Here is a 26328-nt window from a genome sequence, read left to right as displayed (position 1 = left end):
GATCACCTTCCTCCCCACAAATACATCAAAAATACATCTCATTGTGGAACAACCCTACAGAGCACCTACTGAAGGCTGGCAGAAGACCTCAGACTTCCCAATAGGGTCTTGGTGCTCCAGCTGGTGTCAAGCCTGAGTCTCTGAGGTGGGAGAGCTGAGTTCAGGACATTGGACCACCAGAGACCTCCGGGTCCCTCGTAATATCAACCGGCAAGAGCTCTCTCAGAGATCTCCATCAATGCTAAGACCCAACTCCACTCAACGACCAGCAAGCTCCAGTGCTGGACACCCCATGCCAAACGTCTATTAAGACAGGAACACAACCCCACGCATTAGCAGAGAGGCTGCCTAAAATCAGAATAAGTTCACAGACACCCCAAAACTCACCACCAGATACAGTCCTGCCCACCAGAAAGACAAGATCCAACCTCATGCACCAGAACACAGGCACCAGTCCGCTCCATCAGGAGGCCTGCACAACCCAGTCAACCAACCTTACCCACTGGGGGCAGACACCAAAAACAACAGGAACTATGCACCTGCAGCTGGCGAAAAGGAGACCCCAAATACAGTAAGTTAAGCAAAATGAAAAGACAGAGAAACATGCAGCAGATGAAGAAGCAAAGTAAAAACCCTCGAGACCAAACAAATGAAGAGGAAATAGGCAGTCTACCTGAAAAAGAATTCAGAGTAATGATAGTAAAGATGCTACAAAATCTTGGAAACAGAATGGAGAAAATACAAGAAAAGTTTAACAAGTAACTAGAAGAACTAAAGAGCAAACAAACAATGATGAACACAATAAATGAAATTAAAAATTCTCTGGAAGAAATCAATAGCAGAATAACTGAGGCGGAAAAACGGATAAGTGAACTGGAAGATAAAATAGTGGAAATAACCACCACAGAGCAGAATAAAGAAAAAAGAATAAAAGAATTGAGGACAGTCTCAGAGACCTCTGGGACAACATTAAAATGCACCAACATTTGAATTATAGGGGTCCCAGAAGAAGAAGAGAAAAAGAAAGGGACTGAGAAAATATTTGAAGAGATTATAGTTGAAAAGTTCCCTAATATGGGAAAGGAAATAGTCAATCAAGTTCAGGAAGCACAGAGAGCCATATAGCATAAATCCAAGGAGAAAAATGCCAAGACACATATTAATCAAACTATCAAAAATTAAATACGGAGAAAAAATATTAAAAGCAGTAAAGGAAGAGAAACAAGTAACATACAAGGGAATCCCCATAAGGTTAACAGCTGATCTTTCAGCAGAAACTCTGCAAGCCAGAAGGGTGTATAAGGGCGTATTTAAAGTGATGAAAGGGAAAAACCTACAACCAAGATTACCCAGAAAAAATCTCATTCAGATTCAACTGAGAAATTAAAACCTTTACAGACAAGCAAAAGCTAAGAGAATTTAGCACCATGAAACCAGCTTTACAACAAATGCTAAAGGAACTTCTCTAGGCAGGAAACACAAGAGAAGGAAAAGACCTACAAAAACAAACCAAAACAATTAAGAAAATGGTAATAGGAACATACATATCGATAATTACCTTAAATGTAAGTGGATTAAATGCTTCAACCAAAAGACACAGACTCACTGAATTGTTACAAAAACAAGACCTGTACATATGCTGTCTACAAGAGACTTATTTCAGACCTAGGGACACATACAGACTGAAAGTGAGGGGATGGAAAAAGATATTCCATGCAAATGGAAATCAGAAGAAAGCTGGAGTAGCAATTCTCATATCAGACAAAATAGACTTTAAATAAAGACTATTACAAAAGACAAAGAAGGACACTACATAATGATCAAGGGATCAATCCAAGAAGAAGATAAAACAATTGTAAATATTTATGCACCCAACATAGCAGCACATCAATACATAAGGCAAATGTTAACAGCCATAAAAGAGGAAATCAACAGTAACACAATCATAGTAGGGGACTTTAACACCCCACTTTCACCAATGGACAGGTCATCCAAAATGAAAATAAATAAGGAAACACAAGCTTTAAATGACACATTAAACAATATGGACTTCATTGATATTTATAGGACAGTCCATCCAAAAACGACAGAATACACTTTCTTCTCAAGTGCTCACGGAACATTATCCAGGATAGATCATATCTTGGGTCACAAATCAAGCCTTGGTAACTTAAGAAAATTGAAATTGTATCAAGTATCTTTTCTGACCACAACGCTATGAGACTAGGTATCAATTACAGGGAAAAATCTGTAAAAGATACAAACACATGGAGGCTAAAGAATACACTACTAAATAACCAAGAGATCACTGAAGAAATCAAAGAGGAAATCAAAAAATACCTAGAAACAAATGACAATGAAAACACGACGACCCAAAACCTATGGGATGCAGCAAAAGCAGTTGTAAGAGGGAAATTTACACCAATACAGTCCTACCTCAAGAAACAAGAAACATCTCAAATAAACAACCTAACCTTACACCTAAAGCAGTTAGAGAAAAAAGAGCAAAAATCCCCAAAAGTTAGCAGAAGAAATCATAAAGATCAGATCAAAAATAACTGAAAAAGAAATGAAGGAAACAATAGCAAAGATCAGTGAAACTAAAAGCTGGTTGTTTGAGAAGATAAAATTGATAAACCATTACCCAGACTCATCAAGAAGAAGAGGGAGAAGACTCAAATCAACAGAATTACAAATGAAAAAGGAATAGTAACAATGAACAGTGCAGAAATACAAAGGATCATAAGAGATTACTATAAACAACTATATGCCAATAAAATGGACAACCTGGAAGAAATGGACCAATTCTTAGAAAACTACAGTCTTCTGAGACTGAACCAGGAAGAAATAGAAAATATAAACAGACCAATCACAAGCACTGAAATTGAAACTGATTAAAAATCTTCCAACAAACAAAAGCCCACAAGCAAATGGCTTCACAGGCAAATTCTATCAAACATTTAGAGAAGAGCTAACACATATCTTTCTCAAACCCTTCCAGAATAGAGCAGAGGGTGCAACACTTCCAAACTCATTCTACGAGGCCACCATCACCTTTATTCAAAACCAGACAAAGATGTCACAAAAACAGAAAACTACAGGCCAATATCACTAATGAACATGGATGCAAATATCCTCAACAAAATACTAGCAAACAGAATCCAACAGCACATTAAAAGGATCATACACCATGATCAAGTGGGGTTTATCACAGGATTGCAAGGATTCTTCAATATACCAAATCAATCAACGTGATGCACTATATTAACAAACTGAAGGACAGAAATCATATGGTAATCTAAATAGATGCAGAAAAAGCTTTTGACAGAACTCAACACCCATTTATGATACAAACTCTCCAGAAGTAGGCGTAGAGAGAACCTACCTCAACATAATAAAGACCATATGTGACAAACCCACAGCAAACATCATTGTCAGTGATGAGAAACTGAAATGATTTCCACTAAGATCAGGAACAAGACAAGGTTGCCCACTCTCACTGCTGTTATTCAACATAATTATGGAAGTTTTAGCCACAGCAATCAGAGAAGAAAAAGAAATAAAAGGAATCCAAATCAGAAAAGAAGAAGTAAAGCTGTCACTGTTTGTAGATGACATGATACTATACATAGAGAATCCTAAACATGCTACCAGAAAACTATTAGAGCTAATCATTGAATTTGGTAAAGTAGCAAGATACAAAATTAATGCACAGAAATCTCTTGCATTCCTATACACTAATGATGAAAAATCTGAAAGAGAAATTAAGGAAACACTCCCATTCACCAGTGCAACAAAAAGAATAAAATACCTAGGAATAAACCTACCTAAGGAGACAAAAGACTTGTATGCAGAAAACTATAAGACACTGATGAAAGAAATTAAAGATGATACAGAGAGATGGAGAGATATACCATGTTCTTGGATTGAAGAATCAACATTGTGAAAATGACTATACTACCCAAAGCAATCTATAGATTCACTGCAATCCCTATCAAATTACCAATGGCATTTTTCCCAGAACTAGAACAAAAAATTTCACAATTCATTTGGAAACACAAAAGACATAAAATAGCCGAAGCAATCTTGAGAAAGAAAAACAGAACTGGAGGAATCAGGCTCCCAGACTTCAGACTATAGTACAAAGATACAGTAATCAAGACAGTATGGTACTGGCACAAAAACAGAAATATAGATCAGTGGAACAGGATAGAAAGCCCAGAGACAAACCCACGTATATATGGTCACCTTATCTTTGATAGAGGAGGCAAGAGTATACAATGGAGAAAAGACAGCCTCTTCAATAAGTGGTGCTGGGAAAACTGGACAGCTACATGTAAAAGAATGAAATTATAACACTCCGTAACACCATACACAAAAATAAACTCAAAATGGATTAAAGACCTAAATGTAAGGCCTGACACTATAAAACTCTTATAGGAAAACATAAGAAGAACACTCTATGACAAAAATCACAGCAAGTTCCTTTTTGACCCACTTCATGGAGAAATGAAAATAAAAACAAAAATAAACAAATGGGACCTAATGAAACTTCAAAGCTTTTGTACAGCAAAGGAAACTATAAATAAGACGAAAAGACAACCCTCAGAATGGGAGAAAATATTTGCAAACGAAGCAACTGACAAAGGATTAATCTCCAGAATATACCAGCAACTCATGCAGCTCAATATCAATAAAACAAACAACCCAATCCAAAATGGGCAGAGACCTAAATAGACATTTCTCCAAAGAAGATATACAGATTGCCAACAAACACATGAAAAGATGCTCAACATCACTAGTCATTAGAGAAATGCAAATCAAAACTACCATGAGGTATCACCTCACACCGGTCAGAATGGCCATCATCAAAAAATACAAGCAATAAATGGCTGGAGAGGGTGTGGAGTAAAGGGAACTCTCTTGCGTTGTTGGTGGGAACGTATATTGATACAGCCACTGTGGAGGACAGTATGGAGGTTCCTTACAAAACTGAAAATAGAACCACCATATGACCCAGCCATCTCACTACTGGGTATATACCCTGAGAAAACCATAATTCAAAAAGCGTCATGTACCACAATGTTCATTGCAGCTCTATTTACAATAACCAGGATATGGAAGCAACCTAAGTGTCCATCAACAGATCAATGGCTAAAGAAGATGTGACACACATATACAATGGAATATTACTCAGCAGTAAAAGGAAACAAAACTGAGTTATTTGGAGTGAGGTGGATAGACCTATAGTCTGTCATACAGAGTGATGTAAGTCAGAAAGAGAAAAACAAATACCGTATGCTAATACATATGTATGGAATCTAAAAAAACAAAAAAATTGTTCTGAAGAACCTCGGGGCAGGACAGGAATAAAGATGCAGATGTAGAGAATGGACTTGAGGACACGGGTAGGCAGAAGGGTAAGCTGGGATGAAGTGAGAGAGTGGCATGGACTTATATACACTACCAAATGTAAAATAGCTAGCTAGTGGGAAGCAGCTGCATAGCCGAGGGAGATAAACTTGGTGCTTTGTTGACCACCAAGAGGGGTGGGATAGGGACGGTGGGAGGGAGATGTAAGAGGGAGGAGATATGAAGATATATGTATATGTATATGTATAGCTGATTCACTTTGTTATAAAGCAGAAACTAACACACCATTGTAAAGCAATTATACTCCAATAAAGATGTTAAAAAAAAAAGATTTATAAAGCACATGTAATATATGGTGTGTTAGTGTTCATGCCTTTGTGAGAACTGAAATTTCAACTAATGAAATTGCTACAATGACCAATGAGAAATATTGAACAAGTCATTTTATACCTCTGTGGCTCAGTTTTTTTGTCTGTAAAATGGATAGGCATGTAAACAAGTGGTAGGCCGTAATTCTTAACTTTTATGATTCCATGAAATTATGAAATAATTCTTATTAAAATGATCATTTTATTTTTTTCTCCCATCCTTAAAATGAGCTACCGTATTAGAGATTCCACTGGTTTTCAATAAATTGAAAGGAATACTAAGTTACAGTTTTATCAGTCAGTTGTATTTTGTGTGTAACACTCTCTGAAATAGAAAAGTACTTAATGAGGTCATCTTACAGTATGAATGAATTCTACTTTGCCTTTAGTGTTAATCTTTCAGTGCTACAGAATGTGCTGTTGGAGGGATAACGAAGCCCCCTTAATATCTAACCACAAACACAATGAATAAAAAATAAACTGATTTAATTTAGAAAATGTATTGTAAACATTGGAGATTAAAAGTATTTAAATGGAAATTTTCTTACCACTGTGCAGTTGCCTTCACAACACATATCTCGAGGGAACATTTTACCCAGTTAATTAGTTAAGTTAGTTTATAGTTCTAAAAAAACTCACATTGACTCCAAATTTAAATATATATGGTATTAATCTTGCCCATTCAGCTATATAGCACACTTGCAAATAATCATAATTTGACATTATTGTAAAAAGAGCCTAAATTTTAATTTCTAGATCATGGTTGTCACAGGATTGATGGTGAGTCCCAGAAAGATAACAACAGAGACAAAGCATTTAAGTTCCTTTAATGTAGATAAAGACTATAAAAACGTAACTGCTCACAGTAAATTCCATAGAGCAGAGGACTCAGTCATATGCTCAAAGCAGGAAGAGCGACCCTCCCTGGTCCTCAGGTGTCCACAGGCCCTCACCACAGTAAGAATCCCATCAGATTTGAGAGTTACTCCTCACCTCACACATGCTCACCTACCTGCCCACATCTTTCTCGATATACATATTATGACCCCTCCCAACTGTCCTGGAAACTGGTGATAAGTCCTGCTCTTCAGTTACAGATCAGATAAACAACTCTGGCATTTTCAGTGTGTACTGTGAACTAGAAGAATGGAAGGTCAGTTTTTTTGGCATACCCCCTTTCAAGCCCAAGGTCTATTTTTTACAGCTGGAAAGAATTGGTTGTTGTTAGATTTATACACATACACATGTGTAGTAGTAAGTGATTTTATAAAGTTATTGTGGTTTAAACAGAGCACATGTCTGTATGTGTATGCATGTGTATACATATATAAAAAGTACCATTGGATTAACTCAAGGTTATGGAATCTGAAGTCAGAGAAACTCCACTAGCTGTGTTATGTTGAACAAGTGACATAAAACTCTCTATCAGTTGCCTTATTTGTGGAAAGGAGATAATAGTAGCTACTGCCAAGAGTATCATGATGATTAAATGAATTAGAGTATATTAGGCCTTTAATACAGTATCTATTTCAGAGTAAGCACTTGAAAACTGTTAGCTAATTTTTTTTTTTTTTTTGCGGTACGCTGGCCTCTCACTGCTGTGGCCTCTCCCGTTGCGGAGCACAGGCTCCGGACGCGCAGGCTCAGCGGCCATGGCTCACGGGCCCAGCCGCTCCGCGGCATGTGGGATCCTCCCGGACCAGGGCACGAACCCGTGTCCCCTGCATTGGCAGGCGGACTCTCAACCACTGCGCCACCAGGGAAACCCTGTTAGGTATTTTTAATCACTGTTTTTGTGGATTCAGGATTTCTTGAAAATGTCATCCCGTTTCATTTTCCTTGTCCTTTTGAGCTGGCCGTGTTTTAACCTAGTATCTTTTTCATCTTCTATGAAGTTTTCTTAAATTTTAAAGTAGCAAAAGAATATAGCAGATTTATAGCAGTAGGAAAAAAATCAAATATAAAATTATCTTAACCTTTGGGACAAAAATTTACACATGTTATTCACTGTTCAAAATACTATCTGACTTATCACTGGATTTACCAAAGTATTAAGATCATCAATTAGAAAAGATTTTTTTCTGTTCTATTCAAATATAGATTTACAAAGAATATTATTTGATAAAGAATTATTATTAGTAACTGATTTTATAAAGTTATGAATGTTTAAACAAAACATTTATTAGGTAGAAGACATATATATCATCTATTTTATAATATTATTACTGAAATTTGCCTTTAAAAATTAACATTTCCTTAAAGCATTCTATTTCTAGATATGTACCTTTGGTACACTATGACAGTGATCCCATAATCTCATGTTTGTGAACTCAATAGAAAATTCTTGTTACACTCTGTATTTTTGTGTTAAGAATAATTTTGTTTTAAATTTAATTTCCAAGTTACACATTCCTTTGTTTCAGAACCTCCGCTCTCCAAAGTATCTGTGGAAATGTTTTTTTCAGTTATTTGTTGGTGTCTCATTCCAAGACCCCCAAGGTTTAGCCTGTGCTTTTTGAGTTAAGACATGCTCCCAATCTTCCAGTTAGGTCAACCAGAAAAATTAAGATATGATAGAAGGTCAGTCGAAGAAATTCATATCAAAACAACTACTCACCATGTCATTATGACAGCCTGCTGTAACAAATGTGCTTCTGTTTTAACTTATGACAATTAATTGCTAAAAGTAATTTAATCTGACAGAGGCAGGGTGTTGAAAGGCTCCTGGAGATGTCATAAAAGCGACCTTTCTGCCCATGTGCTGCCAAAAGCCATTTTAACAAGGAGCTAAGGAAACAGTGCAACTTCTTTTGTACTTTGTTAATTAGTTATTGATTTGAAACAATGCACTTCCAAATACTGTTAGAGGAGTTAGATGCCAGCAAGGTCACCATGTGACAGTCTAGTCCTGATGATCTTTATAGCATATGAAGATTCTTTGAAGCCTTCTGTTCTGTTATCCTAAAATGGAGATTGTCTGGTTTGCTAAAAAGACTACAGTTTTATTTTATCATTCATCTTTTTAATTTAAAATATTTTATATAATAATAATCTGATACTTAGTCATATTTTAATTACATGATGTAGTCCAATTTTCAGAATACTCGTGGATTTAGTCTCAAGTGATTACATATTCTACAGAAAAAGTGTTTGTGGTTTGATTAGTGATGCCAAAGGGAACAAGGAAATAATATTTTAGTCTAAAAAAAAGGAAGCAAGATAGAGGTTCTAGAATTCCTTTATTGAATGTACTAGTTGATCTCTTTTTAAAAATTTCGATATATAATTTTAGTTTTGATGATTTCATCATGTTGCTAATAGAAGTTAAATAAATTTCCTGTAATTCTTTTAGAAGAGTCTTCAGATTGCTTTTGTTAATAAAGTACTTAAGTGCAAGTTAAACCTTCAGGCCCTTGTACACGTTAGCTTGCAAGACACTGTGGAGGACAGAAAGATCAGAGGGAGAGCTGGTGTAGCACATGAGTTAACAGTAGGGATTTTCAATTCAGACTTCCTGTGCCCTAATCCTGAATTGCACTAATTAGCTGTTTTCACTTGAACAAGCTACTCAACTTCTCTGTGCCTCATTCATGCAATAGGAATCATAATAGTACCTACCTCATAGTGTGATTGTGAGGATTGAATGAGTTAATACATGTAAATTACTTGATCAGAAACTGGTAAGAGGTAACCACCCAATAAAAGTTAGCTGCTATCATTACTATAATAATTAATAATAATAAAATAAATATGATTCGTTTTCTTATTTTTTCTCATATTTTTCTTATTAATTAGAATATCTTTGCTATACGTAGGAGATAATAAAAATAGCATGGTAAAATCATTCTCTGTGTTTTGTGATGGACAATAAAGGAAACATTTGGTGTGACCTTGTTCTAAAATACCAATTTTCTCTTTTACTATTAAAATGTGTAAAAAATTTCAGTTTGTTTTTACGGTGAAAATTCTAGGCTGTGGTAGAGGAAATGTTTTTCTTAGGATAGAGACATTCTAAAATGTCTGCTTTTTATTAAAACGTTTACACTAATTAGGGCAAGTTGAAAAGTTTTTATCAAGCTAAATTATTTCAGTAAATAGACAAAACTTCGTGAAAAAGCATATTATGCTAAGCACTAGTTTTATTTTAGTAACTTCTCCATTAACAAGGAATGCATGTCAAAATACTGATAATTTACAACTATAAACTGGTGTAATTGATAAAAATTTGAAGGGGCTCTAGTAGCTATTGTTGGCTGGATATAAAGAAAAGATTGCTCTCACCTGCTATGATGTGAATGTGAGAGAGCATATACCTTTCAACCCAGCAGTCCTTTTCCTGGGAATCTGTCTCATTGGAATAAAACCATTGCTAAGTCAAATCTACATTAACATTTTTAAAATATCAATTGATAACCAAAATTTAATATCTAGATTTAAAATCGTAAGATAGACTAGACTTGTAGTAAATGAATTCTAGAACTGCTACCTTGTCTTCACCTTTGGAAGCTAAAATAGGACTTAAATTCAAATTTTTCACAAATTTAGAATATCCAAATTTGTTTGAATGAATTGTTTGATTACAGCATGTAGAGAAGCTATACTATATAATATGTTTGAATTAATATTAAATTTTTTATTATTATATTTTCAAGGTGTTTTAAGAAGTTGGTTTATGACAAAGTAAATAATTATTTCAAGTATGTAAGTAATTAATTACATCTTAGTTATATCCTGACTGAATTCAAACATCTATTATAATGCTGTTTGCCATGCTTCATATTTTGTATCTGTTCAACCTCCCTATAATATACTCTTCGTTCCCAGGTTTTTGTTCTATTTGATTAAAAGAAGGTATAATTTTCGAGGTCTCACAGCTTAACCTCCTGTGTACAAATGAGGAATATGAGCATCCAAGATGATAAGTGAACTACCCGAAGTCATAAAGCTGGTTCAATGGCATTCTCTGGATGAGAATTGGTCTTTGTGGGGTGGGGTAGGGGTTGAGAGAGAAAATATGTTGTCGCTGGCAGATGTACGTAATCCTTCCATAGTTTTAAAATAAATTATCAAATATTTGGGAACGGTTCCTCTTTCACAGTATAATCACAGACAAATCATCTGGTTAACATGTGTCTTACAAAGCAGGGATATCAAATCATAAGCGTTTACATTTGATCCACTGATGCCTAACAATAATTGTCCTGCCTATACAAACGCCTCAGCTTCCTAAGGCCCGCAGGAAATACCAGCTTCCATGAGGATTATTTCCCTTCCTCCACTCCCTACATTTCTATAAAATGTTCTGTGTAATGCCTTACTTTCTTAGATAGAGCACACTGGAAATAATTTATCTTTTCTTGATGACCCAGGTTTGACATATGAGTTTTTGCTATATTATAATTATTGCTTTAGATTCAGATACAGATACTATGAGACATACTTAGCTTCTGACTATATACCATTTTGTCCAGAGAATGTTCTAGACTGAACTGTCTGGAATGCTTGGCATGTCTTCAGTGTACTGTCATAATGCTAATTACCTTTAGGATTAAACTTCACCCCTTCCCCAACACACACACACACACACACACACACACACACACACACACACGGTGTTTCTTTTTACTTCTCACTCTGCTGAAGCACAGTCAGCTCTTCATATCCATAGGTTCCACATTCATGGATTCAACCATTTTATATAAGCAACTAATATAAAACTAAGTCATTTTATATATAGGACTTGAGCAGCCTTGGATTTTGTTATCTGCGGGGGGTCCTGGAACCAATCCCCCATGGATCCCGAAGGATGATTGTATTCATTAGATGGCAGTAGCTGGATCAGCCTTGGTGAGCGAGATGCATGCTTGAGGGCCTTCGCATCACATCCATCCTTGCCACACTGACTTCTCCATTCCCGTGCCGATTGTGCTAGCACTAAGGTAGCCAATAGCAGACTCTGGCAGACATAAACTGTCTGAGTCTTTCTGTTTTCTTGGTTGTTTTATTGCCTCTTCTGAGATGGACACTGTGTTGTGAGTGATAACATGTGATACAAGGATCTTCACTTAGTATACATCATTACTTTCTTCAAGGTTCTAAGAGCGATCGTAGCAAGGAATTATCCCCATCTCCCAGGGTCCTTGCTAGGATGTTGTGGTAGGCAGGATAATGGCCTCCTAAGATGTCCACATCCTAATCCCTGAAACCTGTGAGTATGTTATTTCACATGGCAAAGGAATTTTGCAGATGTGATTAAAATTAAGGACCTTAAAATGGGGAGATTATCCTGGATTATCTGGGTGAGCCCACTGTAATCACAAGAGTTCTTAAAAGTGGAAGAGAGAGGCAGAAGTGGGAGAGAGGGAGATGTGACTCTGGAAAAATGACCAGAAAGATACGAGGCTTCTTGCTTTGAGATGGAGGAAGGGGGCAGCAAGATAAGGGGGCAGACTCTAGAAGTTGGAAAAGGCAGGGAAATGGATTTTTCCCTTAGGGCCTCCAGAAAGGACTCCTTGATTTTAGCCCATTGAGACCTATGTCAGACTTTTAATACACAAGACTATTAGATAATAAATTAGTGCTTTTTAAAGCCACTAATTCTGTGGTAATGTGTAACTGCAGCAATAGAAAATTTAGGCAAGTATTAAATCCTGTATCCTGAGTAGGTACTTATATATCAATCAGCTTGCCTTTGTCCAACTTCATTTTCTGCCTGCCTTGATCCAGCACCTTCAGAATTTAGTCTCCTTGCACTCTGTACTGCCCTTGCTCCTGCCTATCAGTACTGACTAAGCAACTCCTTCCTGTTACACTTTCTCCCTTAAGAGGCCCAGCACTTCCCTGGCTAGGTTATATTGTGACTTAATCCTAATTGTTGGGCTGGGGTCTGCAGTGGACATGAAAGTGGGGTGGAGGAAGCCACGTTGTCTGGCAAAGGCAGCAGCTTCTGTACCATCTCCAAGCATGGGGAGAGCACTAGCTTTTAACTGGGAGACATGGGCTACTTCTGCAGGCCCTGAAGGTTCAGGGTAATCTGGGGACTGAGGTGACCCAGTTGTACCCATCCCATGTTTTAGGTTCCACTCCTGAATCAGGGTATTAACCCCACATTGAGACCTGCCAGGGGAGAATCCAGGTTTCCCTGGAGCTCTGCTTCTCTCATAAAAGTACTGGGCCTGGTCCTTAGGTTCTTTGGCCCTCCTGCTGCAGGAGAAGAGAGCCTCTTTATATGCTGCTAAGGAAGCTCTCTGGCTTTCACACTTATTCTTATGCTGATTAATCACTCTATTGCCTTTGGAAATAGCCATCCAATTCCATAGTCCTTCTAATGATGTACTTTAAGGTGTCAATACATGTACTTCCTTGTACATTCCTTTCTACCAGTATATACTTCCAGTTCATCACTAGTGAAAGTTTTTAGCAGTTGCACTTTTACTATGTACCAGGGTTTATCAGTGCTCCACCTACTACTGGCATTTTCAGCCAGCTGGTGGATAGGTCATCCAGCTCCAAAATTTCGATTCAATACTTTAGAGTCAACTTTTTCAGACCATTCACTGGAGCCAGCTGTCACAGGTCAGTTTCCCTGGGAAGCAGGCTCTGATGCAGAGATTAGCATGTAGAAGATTTGCTGGGGATTATTCTCAGGATAAAAACCTATAAAGAAGTGAAGGCATCACTACTGACCGTCGCAGGCTACAAAGATAGTCCTATAGAGTTCCAAAATTCGGGCAAGGAGCCAGGAACTTATTCTCTAGCACTAACCAGTCTTTGGAAGCGGTTTCTCTCCAAGAAGGAAGCATAATCTTGGGCATGGTAGTTCTCTTTCCCTGAAATCAGTGACAGGAAAGAGGGATTTGGGGAATCCTTGGCTGCTAGAGCTGTCAGCCATCAACACTCACAGCAGATGGGAAAATGAGTGCTTCAGTCTTACTGAGGTGGGGGCTTGGGGTACTGAATGGTATATCACAGTCAAACTACAAGTATTACTATATGTATTTCTAAATAATATGTTGTTCACTTCAAATTGTTGAGCAGCAAACACGGGCCTAATTGTGTAAGGAAAGGAAAATATTGCTAGTATTAGATGAAAGCTCCTAGTAGCAGATAAGCTGAACACATACTTTGGATCACGCTCTGACTTCAGCTTCCCTAAACATTTACAACAGGCCCCTTATAGGAAACTCAGGAGACAATATAGTCTTAAAAAACATGGCTTTCAACAGTTGGAGCATCTGGCAGAGGAAATAAGCAGAAATATGGTTAAAGGGAGTGTGCTCTTTATATTTACTTTTTTTTTTTTTGATATGGACCATTTTTCAAGTCTTTACTGAGTTTGTTACAATATTGCTTCCGTTTTATGTTTTGGTTTTTTGGCCCGAGGCATATGAGATCTTAGCTCCCCAACCAGGGATTGAACCTGCACCCCCTGCATTGGAAGGTGAAGTCTTAACCACTGGACCGCCAGGGAAGTCCCTGTATTTCCTGTTTCTAAGCTTACCCTGGTCTATAGCTAGGTCCTACAACACTTTTGTGAAGTATAATGAGTGTCCTCAGCTGAATCAGCAACAGAGCATTAACAGTACACCGTAATCTCATTAGCAAGAGGTTAGGAAAATCCAGATCCAAATCCAGCTCAGGCTCATTGGGTCATTATGTCTTAAGATGATGATGCATTTGTAGTGGGGGTCATGGTGATGACAGCCTTCAGCATATTTGTGTCTTGAGTCGCACTGCTACCACCTAGTCTGGTTGCCCACTGCATCTGGTGTCCAGCTATCATCCTGACATCTTCCTTCACCATTTCTCTGAAGATTACTGTTTTTACTTTCTTGTGTTATTTCTTCCATTTCCTGTAGTTCATGCCTTCATCTTTCTTGGTTTATTCTTATTTTGAAGGCGCACATCTTCCAGTTGTTTCTTCAGAAGAGAGTAATGAGATATACTTTTTTTTTGTTTTTGTGTCTTATGTCTGAAAATATCTTTATCTTACACTTATGTTTGATGATATTTTAGCTGGGTATAGAATTATAAGTTGGGTATTATTTTCCTTTTGAATTTTGAAGACTTTCTTTTATCATCCTGATCCTTCTGTTGCTATTAAAAAGTCCAGAATTGTTCTGAATCCTAATCTTTCATTTTTCTATCTTGAAACTTATAGAATATTCTTATCCTGGGTTCTAAATTTCACAATGATAGACCTTTATTTAGATCTATCCAGCCATTATATTGGGTACTTTGTCAGCTTTTTCAGTTCAACAGCTAATGTTCTGGGAAATTTTGTTGTTCATTTCCTCCCTTCTGTTTTTTTGGATAATGAATCTCTTGAACTTATTGTTTGATTTATTACTTTTCTATTTTTTATATCTTTTTGCTTCTAGAAGATTTCTTTAACTTAACCATCTGACTTCTCTATCAGATTTTTCATTTCTGCTATTTTGCATTCAATTTTCTAGAGCTCTTTTTATTTTTTGAATATTCCTTTTAATAGTATCCTGTTCTTGTTTTATGAGTGTACTGTTTTCTCTCATCTCTCTGATAATAATAATAGCAGTGTTTCTGAAATTTTCCTCTTTCTGCAAAGTCTCAGTTTCTTCCAAGTTGCCTTTTTCTATTTATTCTGGTCTTTCCATTTTGTATTATAGGCTGTCTTCATGTGTCTAATAATATTTGGCAGTCTGTTCATGTTTATCAGTGGGAATTAAAAAGCTAATTGGAACCTCTGAGTGTATGGGTGAGACATGTGATGTTTGAGCTTCACTATAAGTAATCTGAGTAGTCTGTTGGGAATTTTCCTCCATGCCCACCCCCATCCATCTGTATCTGTTTTTTGTGGGAGGTTTTGGTATTGGAATTTTTTCCAGCTTTATTGAAATATAACTGAGATATAACATTGTACAAGTTTAAGGTATACAATGTAGTGATTTTATATATATGTATTACAAAATGATTACCACAATAGGTTAGTTAACACATCTTAGGTTAGTTAACACGCCTATCACCTCACATATTTACACTTTTTTTGTGTAGTGAAAACTTTTGAAATCTACTCTCTTAGCACCTTTCAAATATACAATACAGTAGTGTTAACTATAGTCACCATGCTGTTTCATTGTATCCTCAGAACTTATTTATCTTATAACTGGAAGTTTATACCTTTTGACTACCTTCACCCATTTTCCCACCCCGCTTGCTCCTCACCCTGGCAACCACCAATCTGTTCTCTGTTTCAGAGTTTGTTTTTTTTTTTAGATTCCACATATAAGTGAGATCATACAGTATTTGTCTTTCTCTGTCCATCTGTATCTTTAGAACTTTTATTTAACCTGGTTTGATTTTCCAAAGAAGATTCCTCTAGTCTTCTGCCTAGAGACTGAAGGTCTGACTACTTACAATCCGAAAGTTTAGAAGGGATGAAGGCTGGGGAAAGAGAGGGAAGGTAGTTCACTACATTCCATATCAATTTGCATATGGTACTGCTATCCCCATTTCAAAATCTCTCCTGTCAGAATGTGGAAAGACATTTACCGAGTTGCGTGGAATGGAAGAGGGGAAAAGAAATGCTGTTAAACAGTCTTATTTTAGCACATACATCCACTCTCCTTCAATCCTGGGGGGTACCTAGAATACTATCTCTGTGCTTTGGAGGATTTTACAGTATAAATGGAATTAGTTTTTAGCTTTACCCATCGCCAGCTTGGGATTTGACTGTCTCAGATCTGCTAAATCAGTTACCATTCTTATATCTGCTCATCTTCCAAATGTCATGGTGTTTTCTCCTCCCTTGTCCTCCTAGGCCTTGTGGATTTATGTCTTTGAAAAAAAAAATCTTTTACTGTAGTGTGTATAGGGTATGGGGAGATAATGCTGTCTTAAAAATATGGATGTTTAATCTGCCACTCTAAGCTGGAACTGAGATTGCAAGTATTTACAGCAAGGGTCAACAAACTTTTTCTGACCCTGCCAACCACTGATTCTAACACTATAATTTTGGCTTTTCTAGAACTTCCTATAAAATGAATCATACAATATGTAGTCTTCTGTGTCTAGCTTCTCTCACTTAGCTTTATTCTTTGTTATGGATGACTGAATGGCAGAAAATTAATAATAGATCTCAAGCCAGGTTCAGTTTAATTCTCATAAGGTGGCAGAGATGATTCAAGGAAAAGGAGGACACATTTAACTTTCAGAAAACCAAGAGCTTCATTTCACAAAGAAAGTTTTTTGTCATGTGAACCTGGCCCACAGTGCATGATGTCTACATAAGCAACACTTGTCCCTTTTTTCTTAAAGGCCCTTCGCCATTTGGTTCATTGCTATATACAGCAACGACCTTGATTATGCCTACAGAGAGCAAAGGATATTAAGGTGTTTTAACACGGCAGTATAAAGTGATTAAGATTACTGATATGGAGTTGGACTACCTAGGTTTTAGTAAGTTCCTTAATCATTTTTTGGCCTGTTTAGCTGATTATGAGGGTAAAAATAGTACTTCATAGGATTGTCAGAATTAAATGAGTTAATACCTGTGAAGTATTTAGATCCGTGCTTGCCTCCATATGTGCATTTTTATGATTGTATTGTAGATTGCAGTAAGAGAGGAGAGCCTAAATTTTTTTAAAGTGGGTAGGATCATCAGTGTTTACTTTGTCAGAAGTGCTCTGGAGCATGGTTTTGGAATCTAAGAATCCTACCAGCTCTTATCTTCCTTTCATTCCAGGTTATACCTATTTTGTGGCAATTATGGCCCAATCACAAAGCATTTGGCACCATTTCTATAAATAATAGGTTATAATTAATTGATTATCCATTTTTCCCCTAAATTCGTTGGTTAATTGTTGTTTGAATTTTATATTCAAATGCATAAAAAGACAAAGTTTAACTTTCACACATATCATTTAAAAGAATAGGTAGTATAGCATAGAAGTTCAGATGCTAGAACCAGACAGACTAGTTTGTAATCTGGCAAGTTGTATGACCTTGAACAAAATAATTAATCTCTGTAAACTGGGATATTTAGAGTGTCTGTGTCATAAAGTCATTGTAAAGATTAAATGAGAGAAAGCATATAGCCAGTTCAAGTGGTTAGCATCCTAGGCAAGATATGGTGATAGCTTGGGCTGAGATAGTAAGAGTGGAAATTGAGAGAAGCTATGGATTCTAGAAATATTTTTTGGAGGATAAATTAAGTTGGATCAATAAGAGAGACAGAGGAAGAGGAAGATGTCAGGGATGACTTCCAGATTTTTGGCATGAACAACTGGGATAGTGGAGGTACCACTTGACAAGATGAGAAAGGCTAAAGGAAGAACAGATAATAGGATTTGGGAAACCGATACAGAGTTTACTTTTGGACACGTTAAGCTTGAAAATCTGTGAAGTTCAAATGTGTTTGATATGGTTCTGTATACCGGTCCTTTGTCAGTTATGATCATTATGAATGTCTTCTATTTATAGTTTATTAAATATAGCCATATTGACAAGTAAGGTAGCCTTGAATCTGTCTCTAAGATTGATGGCCGTCTATAATATCTTGACACCTAAAAGGTAGGAAAAAAATGGATAGTTTTAAAATAGCTCAAGCTTATATTTCTTTTGTTTGTTTTCATTATGTTTAAGGTTGAATTGTATGAAATTGCTATTTTTAAGGTCAAAAATGTCTAATATTGGTAACTTCATATGGTTCCATTTAATATTTAAAGACCATATAATGGTCCTTTATTTTTGAAGATGTTTTTGCTAGATGTATGCTGTAACATCAGTTTTTATGCATTCATATGTACTCCTAGTCCTTTAATCATCATTAAACACAAAGGCCTATACTTTTTAAAAGATAACACATTTAAAATATGACAAAATGAAGATAAATTTTTAATCCAAAGTATTTAACTGGATTAAAATAAAATTATATTCCATATGACATTACAAAATATATTTTACACATAACTGTTCTTATAAATGTTTTGTTCTGTACTAATGTACAATTTATACTCTTCATGTGCAAAGGAATTGAATAACAGAATCATCTAAAAGTTTAAAGCTAAACCATATGATTTTCTTGTGTGTGTCTTTCTGGATTAGGGTCATATGCTATTTGTGTTTCATTTCTTCTGAAAGCATACCCTACTGACCAATTCCTAAAAGTATAAATTTTCTTCTATCTTGTACTTGTGGATTGGTTGGGTGCAAGAAGGTAACTTACATTTTTGCATCCTCATAAATCCCTCTGACTTGGATATCTGCCTCCCATTTGGATTTCATTTAGCCATATTTTACCTAATGAGGTTTTAGCATCTTAAAAGAAACAATTTTGATTTGTAGATTTTGTCATAAAAAATTGTGGATTTTATATTAGTGTTCTTTCTCCAGCTGATGCCTCCAGTGTAAGTAGCAAATCAGTGATAGAACTAAGGGCAGCTGGTGAGAGAGAGAGAGAGAGAGAGAGAGAGAGAGAGAGAGAGAGAGAGAGAGAGTGTGTGTGTGTGTGTGTGTGTGTGTGTGTGTGTGTGTGTAATATATGTGACACAGCCGGAGTTAATGACATAGGTATGTGCTGGTTTAAAGTAAAAAATGCTAGACTTTATTATTCATAAAGAAACTTTCTTAGTAGATATGCTTACCATTGTAATCACAGAAAGACTTATGTAAAGTAAAACAAAATAATCTTGAAGTTTTGATTTTAAAATTGGACATTTGAAAAACCCTGAAATTCATTCAATTTTCATTTTACTTTTTTCCTAAAATCAGTTATAAGTTTAAAATATATATTATAGGAGAACTCATTTTATAACTTCGTAGCAACAGGTTAGCTGAAGAAAAATCTGTCAGGTTTGGCAATGGTTCAGAAAATATGTGAACCTGTCACTGTAAGCAGTCTCAAAGGGCGAAATGCTTTACAGGAGCTAATTAACCTTAGAAAATAATTACACAAATATGCAAATGTTGTTTAGATAATTCCATGTGTTATCAGCTCAGGTATTCCATCATAAATGCAGACCTTGCAATGCCTAGGTAGTAGAATCTGGCATAGTTGATAAGGCTTTGGTTACTGTATCACTTCTGTTTGGCATTTAACAATTAATGATGCCAAGAGTACATCAGGAAATTCAGCCTGTACTCTGAATACTACTGAGCTCCACGGTGTAAATATTCTATGCATTCTGCCACTAGCAAGTTCTAATTAATCGATTTACTTTTGTCTTCATGCACTTTGTATATTTGCATATTTTAAAATCAGCCAGCTTGAAGTTACTCAATACAAAATGCACTCTGATGTGAAATTCATGGAGAAACCTGTAAAGTAGATTTAGTATGTTTGCATTTCTGTAATTGAGGCATATTATAAAGTCTTTCCTCTTGAAATCTGTTTAGTTTCAAAAGACACTGCTGGTAGTATACACTCTGTGGATTCTGGTTTATAAATATATAATGATTGTGGACACAGTGTGGGCTGTGGGTTGGAATGACACAGATGCGCCTTGGAACAGCACCATCTCATTTATAAAATGGGGTTTTAGTAATGTAATATGTCAGAAATATATATTAAAAACTACTCTAAGTTAATTAATTCCTGTGCTACCATTATTGGGCTTAACTGTTGCAGGAAGCAGCAAATTTTTGGCAGAATTTGTTGCATCTTACAATGATGAGGATCTGGCTTTCCTAAACATTTGAATAGAAAAAAGCCATACATTTGTGAAAGCCTTGGGAAATAGTCACATAAGAAAGCCAGGTTTTTTATAGCTAAGGTTTAACTCCTTTATCACCTGTTTTTAAAAATAATACTTTGAGTTAAACTATTCCTTAATTATAGTCCTTCAAATACGGAATTCATGTAGCATCATTAACTTTCTTTTGACGATTCAGGATCACGATTGTTCCTGTCAGTTATCGTGCTTTAAATGCAGCACTGCCCTTAAGTTGCTCAGTGACAATGCTAGTAGTCCCAGACTCCTTGCGCTATATGTGCTCTTCCAGTTTTTGTGGGTTTTCTGTTTTTTCAGCTATCACTTTTTACTCTTACACCTGTTTGAAACAACCCCTTTGATTTGCTACTTGTAAACATGCAGTGGGTTCAGCACAGATGTTAGAATTTGTTAGATATGAAGATGTAAAGATCCCACTCAGATGCTGATTCCCTCTTAGAAGCCAGCAGTAGTTATTCAGTAGGATTTCTGATTTTTTCGTTGTTGTTTTCTTATTTTATTATAAAGAGCATTCACTTTGTACTAATTTTGGAAAGTTCAGAAAGATCTAAAGGAACTAAAAATAGAAAATATTCATAATCCCACCATCCATAAGCAGCTGCTTTTAATATTTTTATTTGATTCTTCCTAGTCTTTTTCAAGCCTTTTTTCATAGTGAAAATTATATCACCTATAAAATTAGATGAACTGCATGTATTACTTCATAAACTCACTGAATACTATAGCTACTTAGACAGATAAACTGTAATTTACTTAAATATTTAGTTTTGCATTATTGGACATTTAGGCGTTATCCAGTTATTTGCTTCTATAAATGAGACAGTGATAAACGTCTCTGAATGTCAGTCATTTGCCACTTTCCAGATTATTAGAAGCTAGATTCCTGAAATGGAGTTTGAATATTCCTTTGTCTTGGTTTTTGCAGTGCATCTCATGGTACTTTGTCAACAGTGTATAGTACTAGCATTGTTAGTCATTTATTAAATGCCTATAGCATGCCTTCTGTTTATAGCTTGAATCCAAAAGAGAATCTACCTTCAAATTGCTTATATTCTAGAAGGAAGAAGTGACATGGCAGATTAGATAAATAGCAGGATAGAGAAGAACCAATGAAATAGTACAGGATTCAATTTAAGCTACCATGGCTAATAGTAGAACTGACATGTAAACTTGATCCAACAATATTTTACAGTAGTTTTAGTAAGGATAATAGTCAGGATAATAATACATGTAAATAGATTAAATACTTTCCATATATTGCTTGTAAGATGCTGTGGGTCAAAGGTTAGCAAAACTCCTTCCCCTTCTGTATGAGAATCTGACCTGCAGTTAACTTTCTAGCTCTATGTCCCTGGAAGCCTGATAAGGTGGTGTCTTAAGTTAGGTTTCCCAGGTAACAGATTCTGAAGTTGCATGTAAGAAGTTTGTTGGGGGATTCTCTTGGGATCAGCACCTGTAGGAGAGCAAAACAATAGATTTTGGTCCAAGGAGTTGAACTTCAATATAGTCGCAACAAAGGCCTCATCTAACTCCTTGGTGATCTCTGGATCTGGGTTGGCTTTTCAGAGATGTCCTGCCTTGAGGCAAGAGATAGGTCCTTTATAGATCCACATCATCTCAACCAGACATTGGATGTAAATTGCCTCAGAGGTGGGATTGTAACTTTAGTCAAGATAGCTTTATTTGGCTGCGGGCAATTCCTAGAGAGTACCTCAGTTAAAGCTATCCGCTGCCAAGTGTGCCACTTGCACGCTCAGGAAATGAGTGCCTCTAACTAAAGGAGGCTCTGGGAAACATACCATGGCATCCACTCTAAGTGATTGGTTGCTGGGCAACACTGCCTATGGTAGAAAATGACCCCTTGTTGGTAAACTGCATCTGGATTAGAAGGAATTATAATGGACTATAAAAATCATAAGTTTGATCTTCCCTGAGGGTAGTAACTCTTGTAATTGGGCAAGTCCCTTGCAGACAAGGACCCTGGAAGCCATGCCTATGGAGTTGTTGCAAGAGGTATTGGCTTCTGTAGGTTATAAGACTTTTAAGGCAGGATAACTCCTGTATCTGCCCAAGGTGAGTCCGATTCCCTCACTCCTGAGCTAACACCCCATGGGCCAAAGAGAGTAACTCCCACAAGGTTCTGTGTTGTGTCTGCTACAGGAACTGCTGTGAGGCTTCCATTAAAAAGAATGCCTGCTGCTGCCCTGATGGCAAACTGTGATTCCTACCCTGGATCTTTTTGGGTCAATGTGTGTCAAGTGTGGCCTAGAATAATCTTGTATAATGGTTTAGTTGTGCCTATGGATAACCCCCTAAGTAGGTGTTAAAGACATTTTTTTTCAATTGAGTCTGGCTTTTTAGAACATTAGGTTTTAAAATCTAAAACTAAAGAATAATTTGATGACCTTACAGTCAGGCTGAAAATATTTAAGTACTTGGGCACATGGATACTTGAGATTTCTTTTTCCTGCTGCTCATAGACCATTTTAACAGATATCGCCATAGACTGTGGAAGAAAAGACTCAGCTATAATACTAATCTCTGAAAACACTAGTCTTTATATGTGAACAGGGGAAAGAACTGTTAGTTCTTAGCTCTCCTTTAGTCATAGATGGGACATTTGGGCCTGGTTGGCAGTTTCCCTTATATATCAAAGTTTTGCTGATTTTTCCTCTGAAATTACTTATTCCATCCCTTCCTTTCCATTCACTCTGCCATCACCCGAAGTAGTGGGAGAGTCTGTTACTGCTGAACTGCTCCCTTGGAAGTGTTCTCACCTTTAGGTTTTGCTTAGTCTGAGCTGCATTACCCATGAGATCCCAGACTGGATTTCATGATAGCAGTTTTGTCTAGGATTTTCAGCTATTCATGTGTAATCCAGATTTTCCCTGGAGCATGAATAAGATCCCTGGAAATAGTAAGAAGGAAGGCTGGAAAGATGGGTTTAGAGATGTTGGCTAAAGAGTTCCAGTTATTTATTTTGTAGGCAGTGGCAACCATTTCAGTAAATGACCTTTCAGGCAGGAGAGTGAGTTGATCAGAGCCAGGCTTCAGCAAGATTAAGGTGGCAACAAAGTAAAGGGAGAGACTAAAAGAAATGAGACTAGTTAAGAATCCATTGTAGGAGGACTCAAAATGAGGTGGGAATGAGAGGGATGGGACAGATAGGCTCTCAACAGTATAAAGGAAGAATTAGTGACTGTGAGAAGAAAGCAGGCAGGACTTCGCTGAGGTCAGGTAGTGTGAATTTATAACAGACCCATTGGACTTGGTGTCAGGACAGTCCATCAGGAATAGAGAAAGTAATACTCCTCACACACTAATGCCTCTCCTCTCTTTATGTATTAACACCCTTATGAAATTGCAAACACATTGAATGCCAGGATCATGGCTTAACTCGTATCATCCTTACATTTCCACTTCCAGCGCAGAGCGTAGGGGGACAGAGTAATCTAATCTCCTATGTGTTTTTATTCTGTCCATATATAGAAGAATATTTAGGACCATCACAGATATTTCACATTGTTAGTTCTGCCAACTATCAGCAGATAGAAGCTTTGTTATCTCTATTCCTGTTTTGTTTTTACATTTCATTGTGAGATATAACTAGGGAGACCAGGTATCTGGGTTTTCTCTAGACAGTCCCAATTTAGACCTGTTCTCCAAGCACAATTACTAACATTACCTTTCTTCACTCTCAAAGGTTTGTAGAATAAATTCTATGGTCCCTTTATATATATGTACAGAAAAGTGCTAAGTATGTATTAGTCAGTTTAACTATAGCTATAAAGAACACACTTGTGGGGCTTCCCTGGTGGCGCAGTGGTTGAGAGTCCGCCTGCCGATGCAGGGGACACGGGTTCGTGCCCCGGTCCAGGAAGATCCCACATGCTGCGGAGCGGCTGGGCCTGTGAGCCATGACCGCTGAGCCTGGTGCGTCCAGAGCCTGTGCTCCGCAACGGGAGAGGCCACAGCAGTGAGAGGCCCGTGTACCGCAAAACAAACAAACAAAAAAAGAACACACTTGTGTAACTGCTACCCCAGTCAAGAAATGAAACATTGCCAGCCACTAGAAGTCTATTTCCCAATCACAACTCTATCTCTCTTCCTTAGAGTTAACCACTATCCTGCTTTTGATGATAACTATTTTCCTACTTTTTATACTAATGAAAGCTAAATTACTAAAGCCAAAAATGCCTACAAAGATTTCCTTCCAATTATGATTCTTCTATTTATTTTACATACTTTAGGTGTGGGTAATTTCGTATTTATTTGGGTAATATTCGTATTTCGTGTTATTTATTTATTACCCTGTGATTTAATGAAGAAGACACAGCTCTTGGCCTCAGGAATTTGATTAACAAGCAATTACAATACAAACTATTCAGTGCAATAATGGGAACATGTACAAGATGTGGCTGTAGGACATTACCTAGCCTTGGGGATGAGAGGGAAAACTTCCACTAGAAGGTGATGTTTTATTTGAGTTCTGAAGACAAGTAGGAATTATGCAGGTAAAGGTGGTGGGTGAATTAAAGGCAAACACTTGGGTCACTTTCCAAACAACAATAACAAAAACAGCCCAGAAATAAGAAAAGTATGGCACAGTTAGGTTACTATAAGTTGTTCCCTGCAGTTGGAACACAGAGAGTGTTCTGTGTGGTCTCTCATGGTTGGAGAAGTACATCTTTTGGGTCATTGTATTTTGCACATACATTTCGAGGCAGAAGCCAGATCATGTAAGGCCTTAGTGTCATTCTGAGTTTGAACTTGGTCCTGAGGGCAATAAAAACACTTCAAAGAGTTCTAAGCAGTGAGTGAGCAACATGGCAACATGACCATATTTGCATTTTTGAAAGGTTATTCTTACTACGGAATTAGAGAGAGTATTTAAATGGGCAATCCTAGAGGCAGGGAAACTTGGACTGTAGACTGTTGCAGTCATCCACTTGTGAAAGGATGGGCTTGAGCTAAGCCAGAGGAAATGAGAAGGGAGAGAAGTAGATGGCTTTAAGAGACAGTTGGGGACAGAATCAACAGGTTTTTAATGATTGATTTTATGTGGAGTTTGAGGGAGAGGGAAATAAAAGATGATGCTCAGATTTCAGCAGGAGGTGGGGAACAAAGACAGTGACAAAGGTTTGGAGAGGAAATTATTAGCAAGGTGTTGAATTGGTTGAGTTTGAAGTATCTGTGAGGCATTCAAAAGGAAATGACCTTGGGTCTGGAGCTCTGGAGAGAAATTCAGGGTGGAGATAGTCATTAGGGAACAACAGCTTTTAGGTGGTAAGTGAAGCCATTCATATGGACCCTAATATGATATTTAAAAATTTCTGAGATGGAAAATGTGAATAAATTGTGTTCATTGTCTAGTACCATGACATTCTTAGGGAATTAGTCTTTTGGTGTTAAAGCTTCCAAGAAATATTCACACAAAACATTTTCACGATCTGTTTTAGTTTTTATCAGTTTGGGTTTTTTTAGCTCTTTGGTTGGTTGTTTTTTCTTTTTCTTCCTTTTTCACATTATCCGAGTTTTAATCACAAAATGTGCCAACTATAGCAATAAACACAATAAAATGAAGTTGTTATAGAACTTTTGGAACTAAAGCAACATTCATACATTTATTAGGGATTAGCAAATTAGGAGAAGTATAAAAGGTCCCAGGTTTATATGTTTAGATTTCTTCCAGTTCTAGAAATAAAATATGTATGGAAAAGTCTTTTAGGAAAAAGGTGTATTTTTAAAATAATATAAATTGAAAATATTTGTTGTTAATTTTCTGCTTATTTTCAGTTTACAGAGGTACTTACAACTTTATAAATCAAATAATTTAGCTGTATGTATACTATAAGTATTTTCAGGCATACATATAGAAATGT

The 26328-nt window shown here is 36.7% G+C and overlaps 1 protein-coding gene across 13 annotated transcripts in view; it reads left to right on the top strand.

The window, feature by feature from the left end:
- The window catches only part of ARB2A (ARB2 cotranscriptional regulator A), a 427234-nt gene that overhangs the window by 208356 nt on the left and 192550 nt on the right, over nucleotides 1-26328 (top strand). The window lies entirely within an intron of this gene.

This window comes from Tursiops truncatus, chromosome 3 (genome assembly GCF_011762595.2).
Source record: "Tursiops truncatus isolate mTurTru1 chromosome 3, mTurTru1.mat.Y, whole genome shotgun sequence".
Taxonomy (NCBI): Eukaryota; Metazoa; Chordata; class Mammalia; order Artiodactyla; family Delphinidae; genus Tursiops; species Tursiops truncatus.
This window is presented reverse-complemented; position numbering and strand designations above follow the sequence as displayed.